This window comes from Coloeus monedula, assembly GCF_965178545.1.
Source record: "Coloeus monedula genome assembly, chromosome: 10".
Lineage (NCBI taxonomy): Eukaryota > Metazoa > Chordata > Aves > Passeriformes > Corvidae > Coloeus > Coloeus monedula.
In genome coordinates, this window is record NC_138790.1 from 25,321,156 (window position 1) to 25,349,052 (window position 27,897).

Here is a 27,897-nt window from a genome sequence, read left to right on the forward strand (position 1 = left end):
AAAATTCCTTCCTGGAAGGGGCTGTGAGGCACTGGAAGGGGCTCCCAGGGAGGTGTGGAGTGCCCATCCCTGGAGGTGCCCAAGGAAGGCCTGGACGTGGCACTCAGTGCTCTGGGCTGGGGACAAGGTGGGCATCGGGCACAGCTTGGATTTGATGATCCTGGAGGGCTTTTCCAGCCTCAGTGACCCTGGGATTCTGTGCAAAGAGGAGCCAGATCCCGCTGGACACTGGGCAGGATCCTCGTTCTCCAGCAGTGGCTCCCCTTCCAGTGCTCCCAAACTCCTTGGGTTTCCCCTGTGCTGCTGGTGCAGGGTCACCTGGCATTCCCAGGTAAGGAAGGCACTGATGGGGACACAGGGGGGGCACTTGCAATTCCAGCTTTCCATTAAACCCCAAACCAGCCCCACAGAACAACAGCAGCACCCCTTCAGTCCTGGCTGCAGCTCCCAACGCTGCATTCCACAGAGGAAAGCTCAGAACCCGCTGTGCCTAATTCCTGCACTGGGATCCATTTATTTAATCCTGACTGGGGGATTTTCTACATTAGCCCAGCACCTTTTCCAAATCCTACTCAAGGCTCATCTTCTGTACTCCTTCAGGGCAAAAAGTTCCATCATGTTTTACTTGTAACTCTGGAAAAGAGAAAATGGAGAAAAATTCCAGCTCCAAACTTCAGACCCTCTTGGATATGTGGCTCAAATATCCATGAAAATGTCCTTTCTACCTCATCCTTGTGCTTGCAAGGGTCCTAAGTGAGAAATAGAAGGATAAGAACCAGGTTAATCTAGGAACAGCTGTGGGAGCAAACACATTGCCCTGCACTACTCCAGCACCAGTGCTGTAAATGCTGTGGGCTGGGCTGAGTGGGGAGGCTGGTAAGGAGAAAAAGTTAGTAAAAATTATCAAAAAACTCTTCTTAGCAATAGCTCAGCAGGGCCTGATCACAAAACACAATTATCATCTCCTGCAAAACTTCCAGGCAATCAAATTTGCAGGCACTGACACTCAGACAACAAATGGCTCAACATTTAGGGCTGTTTTCAACACAAGTTGTGCAATTAGACAATTATTTATTCCCATTGTAAACCAGACCATTGAAACACAATTCTCATCTAAAAAGAATTAACAAGTGTGTCCTTGTCCTTTTTCCTGATGGTGTCAGCTCTCAGTAAATTATTGACTTGGAGCACAGACAGCCCTTAAATACAAAACAATCACAGTTCTCCAGAAGTTTTGCTGGATAATCGAGGACTTCTTGTACTTTTCTGAACTTGGTACAAACCACTTGGTTTTCTAATAGAGGCTTCCCTGTGAACTGGGAAAATTTGCTGAAGTCCCACCATGGATCATAAAATGACAGAATCATGGAATTGTTAAGGCTGGAAAAGTCTTCCCCAAGCTCCTGGGCTGTAGCACTGGGCAGCACCACCCTGAGCCATCAGGCTGGTAACAGCACCAGAGCTCTGAAGGTGAATAAATTATAAACACAGGTTATATGCAGCTTATATACTGCAGAAAATACATCAGCTGCTTCTTAAAAAAAAAAAAAAAAAAAAAAAAAAGCTAAACTGCCAAAATACTGAATACAGGAACTCTGAGACCTCAAGAGTCAGCCCAGAGTGGAGGAGACAACCAAAGTGAGTTCCAGGGTAAACTTCCTGTAGCCACCGAGCCACTGCAGCAAATTTGTTCCATGGAATGAAACAATGTACTGACAATTTAAAAATCTGAGATGAATTTAAAAGCTGAGTTTAAAAACTGGAGGCAACCCCAAGCATTTACAGGAGAGCAGAGAAGTTGAATGTCTGGCTGGGAAGCTCTGCTGGCTCAACTGTCAGGCCAGGTTTCTATTTTTAGCCCAGTAATTAAATTGCAGAGCCCAATGCTTTGTGGAGGGATAGAATGGATTCCAAAGGTGCAGGAGAAGTCTGTGTACAGCAGCTTGACTCTTGCTGAATAAACTCTGGCTATCCTGTAACAGCCTGGCCACGTTCAATAAAAAGGAAAACGTGGAAGAGCTGAACACAATTCTCTGACAATAGGGTGATGTCAAAGCAAAAAAAAAAAAGGAAAAAAAATCTCAGTGAAGGCTTTTGTCTGAACTAAACACAAAGCAGAGTTGTTTGGGTTTGGAGGGAGCGGGGGAGGAAGGACACAGGGTAGGAAATAAGAGGAAAGGATGAAGCTTTCCAGAAAAATTTTCACAGGATTCAGGCTGTTAGAAACTTCAGGATGGTGCTGCTCCAGGAGCAAGGGCAGGACTGATTTAGGACTTTGAAACATGTAGGACTGCAGCCCTGTGTATAAGGGAAACATTAAACAGTCGTGCATAGAACATAAAGCTCTAATAAAATCCACACCTGGATTTCACATCTCTGACAAGACCCAGAGTATCTCGAGGAAGCCCAACCACCTCCCACGGCAAAGTGGGAGGAAACACTGACTGGAAAAGGAAATGATGTCCAATTTATAATTCAAATGTGCAGTGATGAAACTCCTTTCCAAAGGAACAGGAGGACAACTCATGCTTTACAGACAACTGGACACTGCCATAACCATGGGAATAACTGGCTTCTTGTGCAACCACACACCTTTAACTGCAGCCACCAAAGCACTGGGATGAGCGTGATGTGATCCTGTTAAACCAGGCTGAAACGGCTCCAGGGGAATCCTGCACTGGAGCTGCTGCTCCAGCCACGAGCAGAGCCCATTTGTTTCCAGAATTAGTCCGTGCCAGCCGTGTCAGATGGAAGCACAGGAATAGTGCAGCAGACACAGAGTGAGTGAACTCTTAATCCTGCCTTGGACCTTGAGAAATGAGGGTTTATTTTCCATCTAATGAAACTCTGGACACAATCAGGAATAAAGTCGACCAGAATTAGGCAATTTCTCCTCAAAACAGACTGTTACACAAATAGCAATGATGAAACACCTCCCTCTTAGAAATTAGGACTTTTGGGGTTAATTCCTGTTTTCCAAGACCCAGGTGAGCCCGTCTTTTGGTTTCTGGACTAAAGTGATGGGTAAATTTGTCAGATCTTTATTTTCATGCTTGGCAAGAGGCATCAGTGAAGCTGTTTTTAAAAGCAGTGCCTTCCTTACCTTCAGGGCTCTCCAAGCAGGAGGTCTGCTTTTGTTTTCTCTTGATTATGAATACTTCATCCATTCCCAACCAACACTATGTACTTGACCAGATTCCTGTAAGCTCCTCAACCTGATTTGGAAGCATCTGTTTCCAATACAATTTGAACTGGAGGACTATTAACAAGATTGGATTCAGACCCTAATCAAGCCCAGAACCCAGGAATTAATGCCATGTGCAGGCTGGCACTGCAATCCCGGGGCAGGGAATGGAGAGGGGGAGCTTTGGGGGCAATGAAAAGTCGATTTTCAGAGTCTATCACAGGAAAGCATCTGCAAATCTGTACAGAACGTACTGTGAGGGTCATCAAGATCAAGTTCAAGAGGTTTTTGGGTAAATAAATACTGCCTGGTTTATGTTTCCAGCTGGGGGCTGGAGCATAAGAAAGTCAGGACTTAGTTCATGGACTAAGCCCTGGATCCCACAATCTGCTCACAGAATGCATTGTCCGATAAAAGATAAAACCAGAATTTGTTTCAGAACAGGCCAGGACCCACAGTTCAGCCTGCCCACCTTAGTGGGGGATTGTGTTCCATGATGCACGTTTTACCCAATCCACAACCAGGGGTTGGAATGACACTGGAATTTCAGGGCCCATCCCGAGGCCAGGGCTGTCTGGTCACTGCTCTGATTGCAGAGCCTTTTGAAATTCCTTTAATCAGAAAGACAACACTGATGCCTGGGAATCATAACTTCTGGAAGAGCTCCAGGTAAAGCTGGTGAAGAACTTGCTTTTAATCTGGAATGGATTAACATAAAATGCCTGAAATCTCTCCTCGTTCCATCCTGGTTTATGGCTCCAGTTCATGGAGTTAAGCTCCAAGATGTTGTCACACACAAACCTTCAATTCTTCCTGCAGAAAAAAAATCCTAAAATCTCCTTTTTATGCTCCTTTAAGTGCAAATCCAAGCTCTGGTAACAAGACAGGTGACTGTAGTGCACAGTCCCAACCCATCCCTGTTTACCAGGTTTAAAGCCAAGGTAGAGAAGTTTCTCCAAACATTTTGCCTTTAATTTCTTGAGCACAAAATGCCAGTGCTCCACCTAGAAAGAGCATGACTAACAATAACTACTACACTGGGCATGAATATATTAAATATAAAATCACCCCAGCATGATGTGCAACCCCTCCCAATTTTTATTGTCTCCAAGTTATAAATTAACCTGTTCAAAGCAGATTTAATGTTTATATTTTCTATAGACTTGCTATTCTTGTAAGAATTATCATTATAGAAAAGGTACAAATTATCATTCAGCAAGAAGATTTTATTATCAGGTTAGAAAAAATGTGATTTAAAAAAATCCACTTTATTTCTGATCTCTTTATTAACAAGCCTGTCCTGAGAATCTTTAGCTGTAATGGGAGAATGATACAAAAATGTCAAGGAACAAAACCCCAAAGCTCCCAACAGGCCATGAAAGGTGGTGAACAAAGCAGAGAGCCTGGGAGGATTCGGGTTTTGGCACCTTTAGAACAAGGCTCAGTACACAGGTGCAGTTTCCCATCATGGCCAAGGCAAAGAGCAGGAAAAAGGTACCTTCTGTGCATCTTCTCTGGAACTAAATACAAATTTTATACACAAATCAAAAAAATAACAGTTTTATAAATACAAAGAAATGTTAAAATGTACCGCACAGTACGCAGTTAGAGATAATTTGGGCATTTTGTGATAGAACACATTAAAAAAACTTTCAGTCATTCTTGTCCCTGTCTTCCTGGGGCTCTGAATTTCTGAGTTTCAGCACAAACCACTGAAAATTCAGGAACTGTTACAGTCCTTAGGTCTCTGGTTAATGCCATTTTTGTGGGAGTGCAAACAGCAGGGATAATCTGCTTCCAAATGGTAACTAGTTTTTAAGGAATCTGTTGCTGTAGCAGTGTATTTAGTAGATCTTTTTGAAAATATTGTGACGTTCCAGGTAGAGAGGGAATATGAACAGGCTTAGAAATTAATTAGTCACTTCCATAATGAATTAAAATTTCTGCATGTAACTGACAAAGTAAAGCCTTCTACTCTTTTGATGTGCTTGTTGGGTTTTTTAAAATATACTGATAGTGAAGAGGCTGGGGGGAAAAGTAATGGTACCTTGGTGAAAAGGGGCTAAGATTTAAAACTAATTCTAACTTTTATTCCCATGATGGAATAGTTTGGAGACAGAAAAGGGAGGATGCCACTTGCTCACGACAACAATCATACAAAGCAGATTTCCGCTGATAAATCCAGCTGTAAATAATTCCTTCCTCTTCCCCTGCCAATCAATCTTTTTTCCAGCAATCAAAGACCAGCATTTTCCAAAATTCTCATTGGCATTCTCTGAATGGGAAAAAAACTCCATTTTTTTCAGTCGCAAAAGCGAAGTGGGGGTTTGAGTTGAGGAGGGCTCAGTGTGAGGGAGAATCCAACACTGGAAGGAACAGAAAGTTAAATAAACAAGTGCCAAAAACTCACTCACATTTTTATGGAACTGAGGGAATCTGCTGCCCAGGTAAAACACACAGGACACACATGCCACAAATGAAGCCTGACATTTCAATCATATCAGGAGAGTCCTGGAAAAGAAAAGCACATGGATTTTGGCAAGAATGCTCTGAGGCATTTTAGAGGATTAAACTGGGAGTCCACAGGCTGAGTTTGTGGACAGAACTCCTTTCAAGCAGTGCAGTGCAGCTCTTCAGATGACCAAAGAGGGCTAGGAAGGGTTTAATCTTCATCTCACAACAATGCAGATCAAAACTGGTGCCAGGCTTTGGGATATGACACTGATATCAATCCAGTCCTCCTGCTCAAAAAGCCTGGGCACAATAACTCAAACCAAAACTAAAAACTGCAGCTCCAGCCACGAAAAAAAATGAATCATCCTGTCTGGAGAAAGCAAAATACTCATTTTTCACAGTTTAAGAGTTGCTGGTTTTCTCACTCTGGCTGTGTTTTGAAAATAAGCTGCTTCCCTGCTGGGCCATGTTGCTGGATTACAATTATTTCCCTGGCATTAGTAGGAAGGCCATGAAGCTGCTGGAATAGGCTGTGAACTTCCCTGCTGGACTGACAGCAGCAGGTACAATGGTGATTTTCCACTTTTATTGATTTTTGGTGGTCTCCACGTGGATGTTTACAGCATTTCCCACAGGCACAGACACAACATTGGTGTTCTGTTAGTTCAGAGCAACACATCCTCGGGACCCAAAGGACACAACAAGCCCAGGATGCTGGTGAAAGAAGCAATTCTGTAACTTCTTTATTTTGGGATGTGTGGGAAAAACCTTCACACACATGATTTCTACATCCTTGTTAAAAAATCCTCCAGGTTTCTTTAAAGCACACAAACTTTTCAAGACACTTCTGAGTGGGATTTTTTTTTTTTTTTAATGCAAACAGGTAAGAACTTACATTATTCCTCGGGATTGCTGGACTATGTTCCTGGTTCCCGAGGAGCAGCTGACAGAGGGCAGTGACCCTCAGAGCTCCACACCCCACAATCCAGGCTGTGCCCAAATTCCTCAGGCTGGGACTGCCTGGAATGACACACAAACAAATTAGCTGAAAAATAACATCTGCTGTTGATTTGAGGTCACTTTCTGTTTGCAGTACAAATATGCAAATGTAAAGGTAGAATTTCATGTCTCTTTTTCTTGGCAGCAGTGGAAGTTTCACCTCTTTTTTCTGGGCTCTGTGCCCACCCCTGCTCACTGTTGTAGTACTGATTGTAGCAGTACTGCTGGGGAACCCCTTGGTGGACATTGCTACTGAGAGGAAATGTTCATTCTTACCTTCTCTCTTACATTATAATTATATATTATACTTTATAATTTATGATTAAATAACAGCTAATAAACAAAACTGCTGAGTAGAATAGAATGCAACTTTTTTCCACACATCTTGATTAAAACCTGCAAAAGCAAGGATATTTGAAATGTGAATGAGTAAAATCTCACTAAGATATTGATGACTCTATCATGGTGGACCAGGCAGTGGCAGCTCAGTGCACCAAAGCCTGGGTCTGTTCCCAGAGGAGGCAGCAGGAAGGAAATCCCTCAGCACTGCCCTATCTCCAAGTTTATTATCAGTTCCATATTGAATCTGCTTTATCCCTATTTAGTCTGTGGGGAGGCATCTGGTTTACTTCAGCTTTTTGTTACCTCTGCTGTACCATGGATTTTCTTTCACATTTTTTTTTAAATTGATGAGTTAATGGTTTTGATTTGATACAATATGAAGAGAGCTGTCTTCCATTTCAGACAAAACAGTAGTCCATGGGCAGGCTGAACATTCCAACCACTGCCAGGATTTTCTCAAGTACAACTCCAATAATTTCATTCCCTGGAATATGTGTTTTTAAATGCAGATATTGAAACAGGACACATGAAGATGTCAACATATTTTATGCTATAAGCAAATAAAGCCCAGTTTCAATCAACGGGGAGGAAACCAACTGAACTCCACAAAGAAATAAGGCTGGGTTTCAACTCCCACATATTTCCACAAAAACCATGGAATTGGTTAAAATATGGAACCAGATTCCACAAACCTATTGCATTTTTTATGTCTGTATCAACTGAAAGTACTCCATGGAAAATATTCACAGATGTGTGTGGGTCAGAAGCAAGAAGGAAGGGAAAACGGGAGGCAATAGGGAAAACAGGAGGCAACAGGTCCCAGAACTCCAGAATTTGTACACTCTATTTTTTGATCCCTCTGGAAAAAAAAAAAAAATTAAATGCTGTAGGAAAATCTCTCAGTAAAGTCTGTACTACATCATGGAGAACATTTTAATTGCTGTAAAAACTTACCTTTTGTCACCTTCTGATTCTTGAGCTTACAGTAAACAAATTGTGAAATCATAATTAGATCCTTGTTCACATAAAAAGCAGCAGTGACAATCTGAAAGAGAAGAGACATTTGCTTGTTCAGTAGGCAAATAGTTTGAAATACCTCAACTGCACGGAAATGCTGCTTCACAATCACAATGTGAATGACAAACACCAAATCACTGCCAGAAATAAACATCAGTGTAAATATTTGTGCAATTATGACTTGGTTTATAGATGGCAGATCAGTGAACTGAATACAAAACTCTTCTCTCTCCCAGTGTGTATTTGGCTGAGCAATGTTAGGTTATCCCAGAGTCTAAAGGGACAGTTCTAAAAGGATAAGTGAAAAAGCAGGAATATTAACAGATCACCTGGACTGGCAACTGGTTTGTTAAAAAGCAGCCTAGGAAACTGGTCAGGTCTCCAGCCACCCAGCACAGCAGGAATGCTCAGGACAGTGCTTGCTCCACTCTCCCACTCTGGCAGGACATGTGAATTTGACTGGAACAAATTCCAGAAGGAATCATAAAACAGTGTAAGCAGAACAAGGTTTAATAACTCAGAAGTTTTTTTCAAAATAAAGAAAGATGAAAGCTGCAGCCACAGGGACCTCCCACAGCAATCCCCCCCTCACCTTTGGAAGAACTTGGCATCACCACAGCTCAGCCAGTCCTACCCCAAGTGACAAAGGCACAAACCACAAGTTCCTCACTGCCTCGTGCTCCCTTTAGTGACCTGCACTGAAACACCATTTTGTTGTGACCAGAACTACATCACAAGCATTTGACACTCACCTGCTGTAAATACCAGCCTTTCAGTTACTGAGATAAGAAAACCCTCTGTTGTTTAACACAGCAGGGCTCACAACTCCACGTAAGCCTATTAATTGGAGAGCTGTGACTGACAGTGAGGACTAGGGAGCAGTCCCAAACCTGCACCCACTGGACATATCTTGCTGAATTCCATGCTCACAAACATGACAGTTTTAACGTAAAGCCCCTCTCCAATTAATATTTCAGCTCACATTTCTGCAGCTCAACAGCTGAGCAAGCATGGTTTTATTTCACTTGATTTCCACAGCCCTTTTACCAGGTCAGTAAATTATATCCCCCTTATAGGGACAGACTTTGGAGTCAATCCCATTTTTTTCCAGGCATTTTTAGCTGCTGAGATCATTCCCACTTTTCCTTTGTCATCTCCTACCTGCATGTCTGAAACCTGAACCCAGTGACAAAGTGATTCAGCACTGTGCAAGTGCCAACTCCAGTGCTGCTCCTGACCTTTTCCCAACCCAAACTGAATTGGCAGGACAGGACTGGTGGGAGAGCATGGGATTTATATAAACCTTGAGCCAGCTTGTGCTGCAAGTGCACACACAACTCAGGGTGGAGAAGATAAGAGAGGAAAGGTGATTTATTCTCATTTGCTCTAAGTGGCAGAGATTAGTGTCAAGTCAGTACAACAGCACAGTACATCAAGCTCATTTGTCAACCACCAAATATTTTTGCAAACATGAACAACATGCTTCTTTCTCTGGCATATTATTCTATCTGTATTATGCAGATAGAGGAACATATCCAAGATAAAATTAAAAAAAAAAAAGAAAAAAGGCAGCTTTTGCAAAAGGCTTCAGGCAAGATTACTCATGTTTGAGTCTGAGAACTGATTAAGACTTTCAACTTAGGGGAGTGCAGCAAGCAGCAAGCAGACAATGGAAATGAGCCCTGTGACAACGCTCCAGCACTCCCACACAGCCCTGGCACATTCTTCCAGGAGGTGCCAAATCCAGGGCGCTCCATTCCTGCACCATCTCCTGTTCTCTGCTGGGCAGATACTGAGAGTGTGTGCATGCAGCTGAGGAGCCACCACTCCTGGATGGAGATCCAACCCCAGAAGTTGTTTCCTGCCTCCATTCCCAGCCCGTGCAAATCCCCAAATCCAGTTATGGATGCTGAACATCCTCTGTGCAAAGCCCTGTGCATCCAGACAGATGCAGCAGCTCCCAGTCAGCCCCAATCTCCTACAGAAACCTGCCAAATTCCAGGGGATAAATACAGCCACTGTGAATGAGGCATTACCCACACAATGCTCGTTCCTATTCACTGATTACAGACACGAGTTGGACTTCCAAGAAAGAAAAATACTTTGTGGATCCAATATGTAACACTCCAAATGTATCACTGCAGCATTTTAGTCTGAGCTGTGTTGGATGAGGCCGTCAGTGACACTGAGGGAGCAGAAATCTGCTACCGGATAAGTTAAACCAAGGAACTTATTGGAATTTAAGACCCAAATTCTGATTTTTCATGTTCAATGTGATGCTAATAAAGTGACAGTACTTTTCTTAGAGGTGCTCACCCAGATTCTGAACACGCTACTCACTCTTACAAAACATGCTTATATAAAATATTTATCTATTTGTTGGTTCCATGCAATTAATTTGAAGATAATGCTATGAATAACAAGTAATTTATGACTCAGATTCCAGGTGAGCTTCAGAGTCTACTAAAATCCACCCAGCCTAATCAGTGACTCAACACAGTGTCACACAGTTTGTGTTATTTAACACGCCACAGGAAACATGGGAAGCATAAAAAACTTGCAGAAGGCAAATGCAGGGTGATCCTGCCCCCAAAATTCCTCAAATGATGCCATCATGATGCATCAAACTATTCAATTCTTGAAAAAGATTCCAAGTTCGTTTTCACAGAGCATCATTCTCTGTAAAATTGGGACTTACTTTGCTCGTTGGCCAGAAACTCCTTTTTCTTTCCACGAGACTTCAGGTTTTTGTGGCTTTAAATGCTGGAACAAGTTTCCTGCAGGAACTGGCTGCCTCTCCAGAGAACTGTCATCATTGGACCTAAACCAATTAAACAGTAAAAATACAGCATACATTTATACACTGAGAAATCACCTGAGCCTGGAGGATATATTCAGTTTATTCTGCTTATACTGGGGAAGTTATTAGACTTTGTAGCCATCTTTGAAAATAACTTTTAAAGTTAAAAAAAAATGTTGCCAGTAGTATTTCAAGTAATTTTTATCCCATTCTGGCACTGTGCAGCTGAGCAGACTCACTAAAATGGGACATGGTATTTAAATCTGATTTTTTGGGTTGTTATTATTCAATACTGATGCAGCAGAATATTTGTGTTGCCAGTCCCTAAGACTATAATTTTGGTATTACAAAAATTGCTACTCTTCTTAAATCCCTGGCAAAATATCCTGTCCCAGGAAGAGCAAACCCAGGAATTCCACATGAAAAGAGGATAGGGAGACTGCCAGAACATTTCTTTGCTTCCTGTAGTATTGAAGTTGTCAGTGATGAGAAAAGCATGGAATGATTTGGGTTGGAAGGGACCTTAAAGATCATCCAGTTCCAACCCCCAAATAATAAAATTATATTAAAAATGGTTTATGTTCCTATAACAATTCTTTGCCTGTAATCTCATATTCTTTCTTAGATTGCTGCCCAAATACTGGTTACTTCCATTTGGAAAAGTTCCAGGGAAGGTGTGAACTTGGATCCTTGGCATCATCCCTTTCTGCAAAGGTTTAGTGCTTCTCCAGCTACAAATAAAACTGTTGTGGTCCAAGACATTTAGGAATAAGGAATCAGTAACCTGAGCCTCTTGTTTGGACACTTCTTCTCATTTAATATCTTACTCTGGACTAAGTAAACAGAAACAGACAATGGTTTAGAAGTGAAATCCACTTGCTTAGGAAAAGCCTCTCAGTGCAGACAAGAAAAAGCAAGTTTTCCCTGGAATTTGGGAGATTTGCCACAGCTCCTCTGCCTCTCCAGCTGCTGTGAACATCCCTGTGCTCCGGATGTCAAATAACCAGAACTGCAAGTGATGTATGAGGGTGTCAGATGTGTGTTTGGCTGATGTGCAAGTTCTTTAAACTGCGGTTACAAACAGCTCAAACCCCAAAAGGGATTCATTTGTACAGTGTTCATCATTTAATTCCTGCTAGGGAAGGAAAAGGTGGAGCTGGGCTATGGAGTAACCAGGGCTTCTGCAAGCATGTCCCAGTATTAACCTGGTCACTGGATTTTGGCTTAAACTGTTCTCTGAAAGCATTTTAGACACTACTGGTTGTGAATTCTGGTTGGCCAGATTTCACCTGGGAACCAAGGCCAGTTCCCAGAGAACAATCCCAGTTTACCTTCACCTGGGATAGTGGAAGGTGTCCGTGTCCATGGCAGTGCTGGAACGGGATGAGCTTTAAGCTCCCTTCGAACCCAAACCAGTCCGGGTTCTTTGCGTCTGTGCTCTATGATTTTATGGTCTTATTAACAATAATAAACCAAACAACAAAACTGAAGGAAGCGCCTTTCAGGAGAGCCCAGCATCCCACCCCGGGGAGCCGCATCCCTGCGGGAACGGGGGTGCCGGGGCTGCTGTTCCCCTTTTCCCTGCGGAGCCGGGCAGCGCCGGCGGTCCTCGGGGGAGCCACGGGATCGGGGGAGGCAGGACACGGCAATAACAACCGGGAACGGCGTCGGGAGAGGCCCCGGGCACCGGGAGCGAGGGACACGGGCCCGAGCGGGGCCGGCACCGACCTGGAGGGCTGCGGTTGCTGCTCCGGGATCCGGCGGGCTCGCCTCGAGGGAAACCCTGCGGGCGGGGAGGGAGACAGGGGAGCACCGGGATGACCGGGATGAGCGGGAAAAGCGGGATAGCTGGGATGCCCGGGACAGCCGGGATGCCCCGAGCAGCACGATGCCCGCCGCCCCTCCCCTTCCCTGCCCTCCCCTCCCTCCCCTTCCCTGCCCGCCCGCCGCCATCGCCTCAGAGCGCGGGCCCGGGGCGCCCCCTGCGGGCGGGCGGGCGGCGCTGCGGCCTCAGCCCGCCTGAGGGCCGGGAGCCGCCGGGAGCGCAGCGGCTCTGGGGCCCTTCAGCCCAAACACCCCGCGAGCCTGGGGTTTGATCCCTGAATCCCAGCCTGGGGAAGGCTGGAAGGGCCCGCAGCGGGTCATCTGCTCCCAGGGTCCAGAGGTGCCTCTCAAAGCTGGGCAGAGGGGCAGGAACACCCCCTGACCTGCTGGAAGTGCAAGAGCATCAGGAGACCTTCCCGCTGCGGCACCGGCACCCACCTGCTCGCCTAAACACATTTTAATCTGATCGAGAAAGACCACAATACAAAGAATTCCAATTAACAATCCTGGGATCTTTGTAGGGATTTTTGCCATTTTAGAACCATAGAATGGTTTGGGTTGGAAGGAGCTTAAAGCTCATCCCATCCCACCCCTGCCATGGGCAGGGACACCTCCCACTGTCCCAGGCTGCTCCCAGCCCCAATGTCCAGCCTGGCCTTGGGCACTGCCAGGGATCCAGGGGCAGCCCCAGCTGCTCTGGGCACCCTGTGCCAGGGCCTGCCCACCCTCGCAGGGAAGGATTTTTCCCTAATATCCCATCTAACCCTGCCCACCTTCTGCTCAAGGCCATTCCCCCTTGTCCTATCACTCCAGGCCCTTGTGAAAAGTGCCCCTCCAGCCTCTTTGCAAGCCCTCTTTAGGTCCTGGAAAGCCGGACATGAATATTTTAGAATATTTTGATAGGGAAGAGTGCTGTATAATTTACTGAATTTTTAATAGAGTTTTACTTTTTATTCTCATACAGGCTCATCATGTCAGTGGTTGCTGCAGCCTAGCTAATTAACACAGGGCTGGGAGAATGATTAAAGGCAGGCTCTGGGTATCTGCATTGTTCCAGTTTAATTGCTGCTCAGGCAATGATTCAGTGTTGGTTTTGGCAGTGGAGCTGCATTTGTCTGGCTCAGTGAAATTCCCTGTTATGTCCATGACACTCATCTGTTGGGGATGGGAAAAAGCAGGAGGATTTGTAACAGTGTTAGAGGCAGGCCTGTGGAAGGAATAGGTTTTGTTATGTGCAGAAGACCAGGCTGGAGTGGAAGGTGTCCCCTCCATCCCAAGCACTCCAGGATTCTGTGGCTGTAGGAGGGGAGCTCCTGGATGGGCCCTTCATACAAGCACACTGTCCTACCAGCCTGAATCCCTGTTTCCTTTGGATCTGTGCTGTAGCCTTGCTCACAGCTCCTCTTTCTCACCTTCTCGCCTTTTGTTCCTGAATATTTAAAAACCCATGTTAATCATAGGGGGGAATAAGCAAAAAAAGTAATTTATATGTAGAAAAACACTGTAAAGATACCTCCAGAAGCCTTCCAGAGACTAAAAAAAGCTTTCAGAAACAGAGGTTGAGATTCCTAGGTTTATCCAGGCTTGTTGCTGTCCCTGTTCTTGAATAAACACATCTTGGATGTCACGAGCTGCATTTCATGACACTCCCTTAAAAAAGAAGTGACTGAAGAGAGGATAATATGGAAGACAGCCAATTACTCCATAAATGTAAACGGCATTAAAAGTGGTGTATAACATTATATATTTATGGCTACAATTTTGTTCTGCTGTCACATAACAAAATGAATAATGCATCAGTCCAAGAACTTGTCATTAAGTGAATTTCTTTGTTGCCTTGCTATTAAAAGATAAAACCCCTTGGTGTGTGTATATGCGTGACATTAACCCTTTTCTGGGAGCAAAATGTAGGCTGGGTGAAGGCACTGTTAGAGTGGAAAATTGAAGTAGATTTTATCATTTTACAGGTGAAATAATGTTAGTGATATTCATCAGAGGGATTTGAAGACATTCAGGAAGGAGTTTTCTGTTGATGAGAGGAGATAAATGCACTTCACTTCTAAAAGACAAACAGCTCAGTACAAGAAGGACAGGGACGCACTGAATCCAGGGGAGAGCCATGAAAATGGCTCAAAATCCAGCTGGAGGTGGCCCTGACCACCCTGCTGGGCTTGGACTTGATGATCACTGCAGGCACCTCCAAAATCCCATTCTAAGAGATGGGACATTGAATAATTAAAAAGATGAACTGTTACTCCTATGAAGAATCTGCTGAACTGAGATCTGGTGCCTCCTAAAAACATCTCTGAACTTCATGGTTTCCACCCCCAGTTCCTGTGGGTTTCCATCTCTTTTCCCTGTTGTCTTCCTTTAATCCTTGTCCTCCCGAGGAGAGAGGGGAACATCTATTTACAGCCTGACAAGGGAGACTAAAGGGCCAATCCAACTCCTGATTAGGAGAAAATTGCCTTTATGGTTAAAGTCAGTTAAACTGGATCTGGAATTTCAGGCCCCAGCTGAAATCCTCGTCCTGTCCCGTGAGTCCTGCTGACAAAAAGGAAACCCTAATGCAGTTAGATGAGGGTGGAACAGTTTTGGTGTTCAGCCTTCCAGACTCCTCCATGTAGATACACGTGATAAGTTTGCACCTCTCAAAAGTAAGATTAAACTTATCTGAAATACCATTTATCTCAGAATGCATTAATCTGATTTTTTTTCTATTTTCTCCTATTTCTCCCTAACGTAATTGACAGCAAAATTGAATCGGTTTCCTACCGAGTTGGACTTGAAAGGTGAACACTGAATTTTCTATTACTTGGTTTTAATGCAATGTGTACACCTCACGATTTGATAAATTCAGACCTGCTGGGGAAAAGCCAGGAACCACATTTTGGACACAAAGGATCAGATCTTGTTTTATTTCACAGGAACTATTGGTTAAATTTTGAAGTTATGAGAGAAAAATGGTTTCTCTGCGAAATGTGTTGAAAATTCAGGGAATTGGTTTCTCGAGCAAGAGGTTCTCAGATTAGGGAGGATGTTGTAGGAAAAACAAAACAGATACAGTGATACCACCCAAAAAACCCCAAAACAACCACCCCACAAACAAACCCAAACTAATAAAACCCCCCAAAACCAAAGAGAAACTGAGGAAATGAAAACTTTGTGAGAATGGCTCAGGATAAGGATGGGACAACATGAGGAGAGTGAGAAAGAGATGAAAAGAAAGAGATGTTTGTTCAAAAGGAGACGTTTGAGAGAGCAATCAGTCATTAATCCAAACACCAGGACAAACCAGTGATCTGGTGTCCTCTGTTCCTAATGGAGCACAGAAAAGTCTCTGGCTAATGAGTAATTTCCTAATTGTGGAGTGTTGAAAAGCTTTGCTTAGGGAAGCAACATCAGGACAAACATCAGGTGAGCCTAGACCTGACAGCTCTTGCCTCAACAGGTTTGGTAACCTCGAGGATGTTCCAATCCAGCATTCCTACAGTTTCATGCTCATTTATTTATACAAAGACTTCCTTCTATAAATCTAGTGAACAAAACTTTGCCTGCCAAGCCACTTCCACATCAGTGCTAATATTAATTAATTTAAATCACTTTTCCCGTGAGGTGCTACCTCTCTTCTATTTTCCCTGCCTGCTTTCCTTAAGCTCCCAAGTAACTGCTGCTGCTTAGCCCTGCTGCCATTGTGAAATGAGGTGCTGGTGGCAGCGTGTTCCCCTTTCAAAGCCCTCTGAGGTGCAGCATTAACGATGGAAAGCTTATTAAGCATCTGGGCAGATGTTTTAGGGTTTTTAGTGAGGCATCTCTCCGCAGCCAGAGGGGGAACCTGTGCACAAGCAAGGTGTGAGCACCTTGCGGAGCACGCACCGCTTCTCTCCTGTGTAACTCAGCACAAATCCCTGTGTTAATTTTCACTGCTATGGATTATCTGGTTTCATTAGCAGCTTCAGAGGCTGGGTGATTAATATTAATAATCCCTGTTAGCCTATAGACTTAATTAGGGTGAGAAGCAGCTGGATGCCGTGCGGAACCAGCCCTGGCTCCAGACGCGGTGTCTCTGCCCTGATTGCTGAGCTCTTAACTGGGGGCAGCTGGGAACAGCACGTCCTCACGGTTACTTATCAATACCGCTCCTCCTTCCTGCTTCCAGGACCCTTTTAAAGGCTTCTGGCTCCTAACTAGGACCTGGCAGCGTGGTTGGAGCAGTCTTTGTAGTCAGGCGGGTTTTCCTCTGTGTGGGAGTAGCTGCCTTTGCTCTCCTGGGTAAGTTTTCCTCGCTGCTGCTCTCGGGGACAGAACACGAGGGTTCCTTGGGCTGTCAGCAGCAGCTTCGTTCACTTGTTGTGGCTCTCCTTAAAAAAAAGAACCTGTGCGAGCCGAATGCGGCTTTTGCCCCCTTGGGGCATTAGCAAGTAGCCAAACCCTACAGCAATGTTAGAGTGAAAAGTGCAGCGGAGCTGCGAAAGGGCTCCTCACCTTGCAGAGCTGCGGCTCCAGTGGCACCGACCCAGCACTCGATATTGGGTCGGGCTCAGGGTCTGAAACCCCGGCGGCAGCGGAGTTATGCAGCTCAATTAGCACAGTTCATAAACTATGCAGCTCAATTAAGGAAGCCCTCTGTCCGTGGAAAGCAAAGCCAGTGGAAGGAGATGCCTGAAGTAATAAAATACGCGGTTCAGTGGGAAAATGATGCAGGTGGCTGATGAAAATGTTACCTGAGATGTGAATGTGTGTGGGGATGTAAAAATGAGGCTGGGTGCATTTGGGTTTGTCCAAAGAGAGGCTGAGGTGACTTTTTTTGTTGCTTGTGAGTATTTTGGAGACATGTCTGAACCTGCAGTGGTTATAAAGAAATGAGGATGCAAAGTTTCCCTGTTTGTGATAAACTTTATCACCACGATGGCGCAGCAGGTGTTGGGTTTGTGATGTAGATGAGTCTTTGGAGAAGGGCAGCTGTTAATGAGCTCTGAGCGTTGTACGAGGCAATACCCACCTGCGAACCTCCCTGAACAGCAGTGCCAGGGCTGGGCAGGGGCTGGCTCCTCCCGGACCTGGGTCATAACCCCAGAGTTTTATTCAGGGAGAACCTCTTTTAATTTTGGCAGGAGCTGTGACTGTGCCTGATACACAGTAACTGGAGAAATAAGCAAGACTTGGTATGGAAAAAAATCAGAATTGTTGCCCAGAGAGGCTGTGGATTTCCCATCCCTGGGAGTGTCTAAGGCCAGGTTGGAGCAGCCTGGGATAGTGGAATGTGTCCCTGCCCATGGCAAGGGTGGCACTGGATGAGCTTTAAGATTGCACTTCAGCCTAACTTATTCCATGTTCTATGACTCTAAAACAGCTTTAGCAATAAATACAAAATTTGATTGAAATATGAAGTTGGCGGTAACACTTCTTATTTGGCTGTGGTTACAATCCTGAATAATGCACTTAGTGTATAAAACTGTGCAAATACACTGAATCTTGGGCTACTGCTAGTCAAACACATGGCCCAGAAATGCTTCTTGTTCCCTTCTTCATAAAAGTCTGTGGCATTATCTCCTTTTCTATCTGGGGCAGCATAAGGTAAAAGCACAAAATACTTCCTGGGAGGATAAAGGACTTCAGATCCTTGTAGGGACAATGAGAATCTCTCCATTAATTTCAGTGGGTTTTTGAGAAGCTCTGGTATTTTTTAGAGTTAAATACTTCATCCTCTCTGGGATGGAAAGACCAAGATGTATTTTCTGAAGAGAAGAAAAATCAACCCCAAACTGTGTATCTCCTGTTATGATAGAGGAAATATAGCATCCAGTTCTACAAAATTCTTGGATGAAATTCCTGATATGTCTGTAAAAGATGTGAATTGGCTGTGCATTAGTGATGTTTAGGGTGTGGGATAAAGACCTTGCTTACAAGGGAAACCTTTACACTGTCCTAAAGATGTTTGTGCCCTGGCTGGTTCCATCAGAATCAGGGGAATGTTGCCTGATTTTAAAAATGAATGGATTAGGGGAACATTCAAGGGTGTCCTGTTTGGCCAGCCTTGGAGTGCACATATTTAAAGGCCATTAATAGGTGGTGCCCTGTCCTGGATCTGTCCCCTGCCGAGGCCACCCCAGTGCAGAGCAAGATTTGAAAATCATTATTTATCCTATCCTGGATTTCAGCCTCAAACCCAGACAATTATTAGCCAAACTGAAACGCTTTGGAGGTGTGATGTGTGAGTCCTGCACAATTCTCCCTGGTTTTCCATGGCTGATTCCTGGCGTACAACAGGATTTTGGTGTCAGGACAGGCTGCAGGGACATAAACATGATTTTTGCCATTAGCCTTTCATGTTGGGAGGGGAGTGGGTTCTTACAAAAACCCGAAATTAAAGAGACTCCAGCCTGACTGTGAACTTAATAGAGCTATCAACCCCCCCTCTGTCATTATACAACAATTGTTAATTATTTACAAGCAAACTTCTGCAAGATGGTATTGTAGCTGTCAGCATTGTCATTATTAAAATTAAAATATTTTGTCTGGGTGGAAGGTAACATGACTCGTTTTGGTGAAATGTAATGAATATGGAATATTCTGTTGCTTTTCCCCAATTAGTTGGAGGGAGAACAATAGCCTGTCTCTTCCCTAACAAGATGTTTGTTTTTAAAAGTCCAACAAAATAAATATTTTCAGGGCTTTGCTGAAAAAGGGCGTCATTCACTGTAGCTGTTATAATAAACATTAAAACCAATTTATTTTTTTCCAGGATGGGGGGAAAACCTATTTTCATAAAGTAAATTCTTTTTTTTTTTTCAGCTGGTGAAAGATGTGTATGAACCTTTTTGCTTTATTGCCACAATATCTTGGTTTGTCCTATTGTTACAGCAAAGACTGTAAAGCTCATCTTGTTCCACCCCCTGTCATGAGCACCTTCCACTATCCCAGGCTGCTCCCAGCCAAATCCAGCCTCGCCTTGAACTCTTCCAGGGATGGGGAATCTGTGATCTCTGGGTGATTTTCGTTGCTATTAGAAATCAAAACTAGGTTCCTAGTGAGCAAAGGAACCTCTGAATTCCTGCTGTACCATGAATAAAGTAGTTATCAGATGCAGAAATAAAATCCAACCCCCTGTCTGTGCTCTCCTAGTCAGACCACCCTGTGCTGTGAAATTTATTGTATTAAAATCTCTTTATAAAAATTATTTTCAGGATAAGAATATTTCTGTTCTGCCATCATCTCACAAGCTTTTTTACAGTCTCAGAGGAGTGGGAGAGAAGCCAGCTGTGTTCTTCATGTCCTTCCTGAGCTAAAAGGAAGATGCAGGGAACATACAATTGCATTTCCCTTAAAAAACAACAACAACTTTAACATCGTTAAAAGAATTGTGTTCACCCCCCATTAATTTTGTATTTGATTGCCCAGGCTGTGTGCAATGAACAGGAGCAAAAAAGCCATTAGGAGGAATTGCCATCAAAATCAAGGACCTGTATGACTGAATGTGGATTCTGGGGAGCAGGTTTATTTTAAAAACTATAATTTATAAACTCCTTCAGTGTTGCAAAAGCCCTAACAAGAGTCGTACAAATGTTTCTACTCATTATCTTTGGGCAAACAGGCTTTCCTTTCTCCCAGCAGCTGCCCAAGGGTGCTTGACCTTACACTTGGCTGTTCCCAGTTGGTTCCTTTGCTATTTCTTTGGCTGTTATTAGAAAAACGTCCTTGCTGGGACACTCCCAGTGGGGGTTTGCTCCTGTGCTCTCCCAGGAGAGGAGGACACAGCCTGGCTTGGATCCATGGGGTTGGCCTGTAGGGTAGGTTTTAGTTAAGCTTGACTTGGTGGGAATCTGGAATGCATTTATCAGAGGGAGGTTAAGGGGAAGAGTATGGACATGCTTAATGTGGAAGGATCAGGTGTGTGTGTGGAATGCCTCTGGAATGCTTTGGGAACCATTTCTGTTGCAGCTGCCAGGCTCTGGAGGTGCTCAGGTACGTCCTGGGCACGGGTCCCACCTGGGCAGCTCCCTTTGGAAGGGCTGGCTGAAGCTCAGGAGTTGGTGAGATGCCACAAGTGTCAGCTGAAAGGCTGCATTTCCTCGGTGTCCTGCTCTCCCTTGACTTTCCTTTTGGCTAAAGCTCCTCCAGAGGCACTGACAGGCTCCAGCCTCTGAGAAGAGGCCCCATAAGTAATATTAACTTCTGCGATTTCCTTGTTACTCTTAAGCAGGTTATTAATTAACTGAATGTAACCACTGGCTGTTGATAAATCCTTTTAACTAATTCAAATTCCATATCGAGCTGGGAGCATTTTCACTCAAGCTGCTGCCCAAGTTAAGCTGGGTGAGGAATTATTCCTGATGTGTTTTCCAGCGCCGGAGTCGGGGCAAAGGGAGAGAAGATATTTGTTTGCTTGATTCCACATGACAACTCCAGGGTAACTGAACAGACTGTACGGTTGGGTTGACAGGGCTGAGCACCCGCCAGCAGCCTCACTCACATACCAGAGCCAGGGGGATGGAAGGGGCACCGGCAGCTGGGATGGAGCCGATCCGAATTCCTCTAAAGAGCGCCAATTTGCCATCAATTATTCATGTTTTTCTGAGGTCTCGCTTCTGAGAGGTATGAATAACTTAAATATGTGTTCATGTACCAGTTTGAATAATGAATAAATTACTGTGAGGAGAGGAGTTGAGGAGCAGAGCTGAGTGTTAAATAATGGAGGAGGTTTTGGAGGCAATGTAGTTGTTAATGGTGTGGCTGTTGCTGGTTTTCTCGGACTGCAGGAGCTGTACTTATTAGATGTAGAAATGTATTACAGTGATGCCCGTGAGAAGTGGTGTGAGCTGGCTGGAAGTGCCAGGGAAGGAAAAAAGCAGTGTCTGTGTGTGGGACATGCACCTGCAGCACTCCTGGATCCTCCTGGGGCTCAGCTGTTTCCTTCCCCTCGCCGTGCTCAGGGGGCACTTTGTGCCTGGGCTGCAGAATTAAAGCCTTGCTTTAGGGGAGCTCTGGCAGACTGGGGAGCTGCTGCTCCTATTAAATCACGAGCTGGAGAGACACTGGGGTGGATTGCCAGGTACCTGGGAGGAACTTCAGGACATTCAGTTCTTGTCTGGTGACTGCTGTTTCAGGAGACTTTGAGGTTCAATGATTTTTGCATTTATTTACTGCTCCAGTCCAATTTTCCCTTCCAGAGTGGCATTTTTCATGACAGGGTTCCTGTATTCCAACCCTGTGGTCCCTCATGCTCTGCCCCATTTCCTCCTTCACTCTCTTTAGATAGAAATTCACATTATTCGCCTTGTAAAATTTTAAACCAAATTCTTTTTCTGTAACATCACTGCAGTCTTGAAAATAAGTCACAGATGTAAAAGCTTGTTAAGCAACCCTTGCAAATGAGCAGCTTTTGACAGCATCATTGTGACAGTGATGGAATTGGTGTTTGTTATGAAGCAATTTATTCCATCTTAGCACTGTGTTGAGTTTAGCCTAATATTTTAATATTATGGGGACATTTAAACATGGAATTCTTACAAATCTGCCTTACTGATGTTAAAAATGCTAAGTCTTATGAAGTGTTACACAAAGCATCAGTGTGTGCTGAAACAGCAGCCAAATATGGTTTCTTATAGACTGAAAATCAGAGAGAACTGTCTTGACAGCACCCAGATTATCAAGTAATTTATTTATATAAAAAATTGATCAAGCTGTCTGTTTGCAGCAGCAGAACCTGGCAAGTTCTTAAGTACATTCTTACCCCTCTGTAGCAGTGGGCTCTGCATGGGTTGTGCAGCCAAAGTTGCCTTGGAGTTGTGTGAGATCTGGTTCACCTCAAGCTGCTTCTGACCCATCAAACCTGCTGATTAAACCAGTTCATCACAGGGGAGAACATTCTCACATCTGGCAGGACCCTGAACTGCCTGCAGGCTGTGGGCAGTGGCACAGCCCTGGAATTCTGGTGGGAGAGATCTCTTAAAAGGCTCTGTAATTCCTGATGGTCCTGCAGTGGCCTCCACAGGGACACAGGTTCCTTGGGTACAAGAGCTGGATGCTGAGAGCAGGTCAGCTCCCAGCACTGCAGCAAGGTGTTTTATTAGTAAAAACCAGTTTTAACCCCAGCCTAATTTGACAGACTTCTTAATTTATTGTTTCATCATCTGGTCCAGCTCAGCATCCATGGGATTTCAAGGGATGTGAAGTGTGGAAACCTGTCCTGACAGAAAAAAAGAGAGAGGCTTGTAGGAAACAATGGTTGTCTTGTGGGAAGATTTTAAATATATGCAGCTGATCCCATGGGAACTGCTGTAGTCTATTCATCCTGTGTGAAAATGATGCTCTCTCAATATAATCTTTAATCCTTTTCTTTCACTGAAAAATGTGAGGACTTTATTTCCAAGTTTTGAAAGAATGCTCTGTTTTAGGGAGCAAATGCTTTCCAAGCATAAAAATAAAATAAATTGTTATTAGTGCAACACAGAGGGGGAAGACTCTCTGAAATCTCTTGTAATATTCCATCCATGAATTGCATATGTAGATGTTCTTGGAAAATGTATCCAGGCTTTTTTTTTTTTTTACCCTGGGTGGGTACAGGGGGGAAGGAAGTATCCAGCAGTCTTGGCAATATTGCAAACTTCTGTAGCTCTTTGAGACTGAAATTCCACAAAAGTTCTTCTTGTAAGATGGGGAAGAGGAATTTCAACAGAAGGAAATTCTACCTGAAATTCAAAGTTTTCTTTGAAGGTGATTGTAATCCTCCTGCTATTCATGGAAAAGGAACATAAAAGTAAATATACAGTTGTTGCAAACATCTATCCCCAGTTGCAAACATCTATCCCCAGTTGCAAACATCTATCCCCAGTTGCAAACATCTATCCCCAGTTGCAAACATCTATCCCCAGTTGCAAACATCTATCCCCAGAGCATGGAAGTCCAAACCTGCTCTGTCCACTGCATGTGTGTGTGAATAACATCGGCCCCAGAGCTGCAGCAGAGCTGCTCTCCCCCACCTTTAAGAGCCCAAATGATGATCAAACCCTGTTTGGTGAAAGCCAATCATTCCTGGAGGTGTCCTGAGGGGCATTTTACAGTCTGGAAAGGCAAAGAATCACTAACACTATTTTCCTTGTTTTCCTCCAGTGCCTTTCATCCGAGGCATCCAAAGCACTCTGCGTAATCCATGTGTTAGGCATGGCAGCATGGCTGCAAGGTAAGGAAATGGAGTTTTGTTTCCTTTTTAAGGTTACTCAAAGCTCTGGGCTGTGTCGTGCCCCAGATGACCATGGTAAAGCCACACCTCCCAGTTCTCTAACACAAGCCTCTCCAGTTCAAGGGAATTCCCAGAAATTCCCAGATCACTTTCCTCTCCCCTGTAATTTACTGGACACTCTAAGTCACATCTTTGAACCAGATGCTCGTTCCATACCTTTTGGATTTTTGACAAGTTCAGAAAATGAGCATGGCCTTGTGTTTATCAAAGAGCTTTGGCACCTGTGGTGGCTCAGCCCTTCTGTGGGGAATGAGAAATTCCATGTGGGAGCTGTGCTGCAGCATCTGAGGAGAACCAGGTGTGGTGCCCATGGCAAACTGGGTGTCACAGAGGAGGGGGGGCTCTGGTAATTAATGGGATTCCCTTGGTAGCCCGGGCTGGGCTGGGTTGGGTTGGGAGTGTCCCTGTCCTTGCTGCAGCTCCAGCAAGGGAGAAACCAGAAAATCCTGTAAAGATTCACTTAACATGAACTGCAGTGGCCTGAGTTCCCTAAAAGTTCTTAAACAGCGTTCCCTAAAAGTTCTTAAACAGTTCTCTTAAACAGAAGGCTTTCCTGCTGCGTGTTGTGTAGCACAGAGGTAGGTAAAAAATGTTATTGCACAATTCTTTGAATGCTGTGTTTCTGTTTTCAGTGGGATAACACCCAGAAAATCAAGCAGCTGGATTTACATTCCAAGTCTTTTGGAAGTTAAGGAAATTATTTTCTTGCAGAATTTCCTTCACTGTAAATATATATATATATATAAATCTTCTCCCTTCCTCTTTGGTTTAAAAGATTTTTTTTTTTCTTGTCCTTCTAATGTCATTCTGCAGAAGCTGAGCTCCTGATGAACTGCAAGGCTCAGCCTTTCAGCTCAAGTTCAATTGGCTTTTGGATGCCTGTAGGTCCAACTGCCCTTTTACATGGAATTTTTATTGTTAATCTTCTATTATTGGGGGAATTATTTTGCAAACAGACCAATTCAGTAGCTTCAAGCTCTGAAACCTGTCAGGCTGGCTTTTATTCTGATTGCTTCTGATAAGGAGCTTTGGTAAGAATGCTGTGCCTGCAGCAAGTGGAGAGACTCACCTTGGAGGGGAACAGCTTCAAGGTCCCAGGGAAAGGGTGGCTCTTTCAGCTTGGCATGAAAAGGGAAATGAGGTGTTGAAAATCAGATCAAACCTTGGAATTAATGTGGGACTGCACCAGAACCAGTGGAAGTGGTTTGTGTTATAAGCCGAGGCTTTTTTCCTGCATAACGATGACTTGAAGCTCGTTACAAGCGCTGGAGTTCCTGCTTTGTTCCCCATGTTTTTGGCCTAGGAAAGGTGTGGATTCCTGCTGTGAGTCCCCTCAGATGCAGTTCTGGGGGGGGTCCAGGCAGGATGGACAGACTTTGGCAAAACCCTTTGCCTTTTCCATTCCTTCAGTACATGGGACACAAATATAGTGAGTGAGAAAACTGAGGGGTGGTGTGGAGTCGAGGTGATGTAGGCTCAAGGGGATGAGATGCCTCAGGAACTATAATCCAAAGCAATTCTATTGCCCAACCTGACCATTTAAAAAAAAAAAAAAAGCCTTTAAAATGACATCTTATAAGATGTGATTTGTTTTCCCTCTTGCCCAGTGCTTGCTGCCTATCAACAGCAAATCTTGTAGTGAGCAAGGAAATGCTTAAGGAACAATTCTCTTTAATGCTGATGCAAGGAAAGCATTTCCAGCACTGTTACACAATGTAAGCATTAAGAGGATTTGCTATGATTCCATTTCAAAGAGCTCACAATAAATAACTAAATGTTTTTCTGCGTTATCCTGAGTGTTGTCTATAAAACTCACATAAAATTGTCTGTTCAGGTAGAGCTCAGGACCTCTCTGAGAAACTCCTCTGCACGAGCACACCCAGGGGAGGGAGGATCATTTGCAACGGGCCAAGGATCAGGGAATATCCTGAGCTGGAAGGGATGCAGGAGGATGATGAAGCCCAGCTACTGCAGAACGGGCTGCTGTGTTTCAGAGCAGCTGATCCAAGGGAGGGCTCAATGGACCTTCCTTCCTGGAGCACTTTCCTACATTATGTTGGGCACATTTTGTTGTGCTGCTCCTGAGGGTCATGTTAAAAGCCGAAGCAAACCTCAGACGCTCTTTTGTGCTCATGTAAAGGCTACAGAACGACAGCATTTATTCCTTTGGCCAGGAAATCTCCTCTCCAGCAAGGCTGTTCACTTGTTCTCTTTCTTTCAAACAGTGGGAGCTTACTGAGGGCTTTTTCCCCTCCTTCCCAGGGAAGGATAGCTTTCCACTAACACAGAGAGTTCTGTTTCCTCTATTAAAAACAACTGCCCTCAAGTGGAGCAGGCTTTGTATTTTTCCCTGGAAACAGAGCAGCTCATTCAGAGATAAGGCCTCCCTGCATTTGGGTTCCTTCAGTCACCTGACGGAGCCGTGGGTAACTTTTAGGCTGCTTTAGTCTGCATTCCTGGGATGCCTTCCCCGTGGCACCGCAATTAACAGCTCCAGGATCCCTGCCTGCCTCCCGGCTTGCTGCTGCCTGTGCCCCTGGATGCTGCTCGGGGGGAGAGGAGAAAAGGGGCAGGCTTTGTCCCCGGAGCACCTGTGCCCATCCCTGAGGATGGCCTGGGGCAATCCCGAGCAGGTAAAAAAATCTGGAGCTTTTTGAACTTTTAGTTTTGAACTTGGCAATGGCTGAGTGTGAGTAGGCTGTGGGGTATCTGAGCTCACACCATCCCTGTGCTTCAGTGGTGGGTGATTTGTGCCTTGTGTGCCTTGGGGTTTGCAAGCTTAGCTCCTTCCTGCCTCTGCCTGATGAAATTGGGAGTCCTGTGGAATAATGGTGTTGATAGAGCTGGGGAAATTAAAACAGCCCTGTCTTGTGGCATTGTCAAGTGCAATGTACTGTCTATTCAAGTAGAGATTCTTTCAGGGACTTGCTTCCAGGAGGTTCTCAGTGTTTTGCATTGGTTTTGCCCCTTCTGTGGATGCCCCAACCCTGGCAGTATTCAAAGCCAGGCTGGATAAGGCCTCGGGCAACCTGGGCTAGTGGGAGGTGGCCCTGCCCATGGCAGGGGATTGGGATTGGATGGGCTTTAAGGTCCCTCCCAACTCCTTAACGTTGTCATTCTGTGGCTATGTTTGACTTTTTTTCCCCCTGCAAAACAGCACGAAATAGAGCAATGGGGATTAAGGATTCTCCTTATCTCAAATAGTAATTAGAAGTGATGTAATTTGTGGCTTTGTGTGTCAAATCAAGAGAAGAATCCAGAGGAGCTGACACCCAGAGTGAATCCACATGGGACCTAACTCTAAGCAGAGTTTTAGGACTCAAGTGTGGGACACTTCCCAATGTGTGACCCTGGCCCTGCCTGGCTCAGCCTCTGCTCCATTCCCCAGCCAAGGAGAAGTGCAGGGTTTAACTTCAGCCAAGGCTTTGCTTTACATGAGTTGAAAAGGCCCCAGGGATCATTTTGGCAACAAAAGTGATGTTTTTTTCAAAACAAAACTCGTTTTCTTCTCAATCTTGCCAATAACGTTTTTCTGGAGTCAAGACACAACAACCCAGAAAACAAAGGAAGAGGCTTCACCTTCCTGCTCGAGCTCAACTCCTGACCAGGGAAAGGGGTTTGCAGCCCTCATCAGCTGGTCCAGTCACCAGCCTGCCCAGGTAACATGCACTGAAAGGAAGAAAACCTTGGGTTCACTTATTATGTATTTTTTAATCTAATTTTAAGCTATTTAGTGTTGGAAGGTAAAAATTCACACAGTTCATGAATGTGCTTAAGGCTGTCCCTGGGTCAGGGGGTCCTGTCTGATGCTTTCACACCCATTTAAAAATCTCTGCTGAACTGGAATACGTCAATCAATGCATTTGCTAATTTTTCTTCTTTCTATTTGTTATTGTTTTCTTTTAGACTGGGGCCAAGGAAGCCTTGAAATACAGCCCAGATTGATCCTTCATATTAAACTGATTGCTCCTGGCCAGGATTGTTCCCATTTTGTCCCCACCTGAGCGCTCCGTGCCCATGGTGCCTGCAGAGGGT

The 27,897-nt window shown here is 44.6% G+C and overlaps 1 pseudogene across 1 annotated transcript; it reads right to left on the reverse strand.

Annotated features, from left to right (window-relative positions):
* Positions 1-4,494: 4,494 nt before the first annotated feature.
* Positions 4,495-27,881, reverse strand: LOC309576760 (lysosomal amino acid transporter 1 homolog; annotated as a pseudogene). Its single transcript has 9 exons — positions 27,863-27,881; positions 14,033-14,049; positions 12,525-12,579; positions 9,647-9,774; positions 8,326-8,433; positions 7,934-8,024; positions 6,534-6,658; positions 5,599-5,695; positions 4,495-4,704 (listed from the first exon to the last, which is right to left on the reverse strand). The product of its transcript is annotated as a lysosomal amino acid transporter 1 homolog (transcript).
* Between the last annotated feature and the right edge of the window lie 16 nt (positions 27,882-27,897).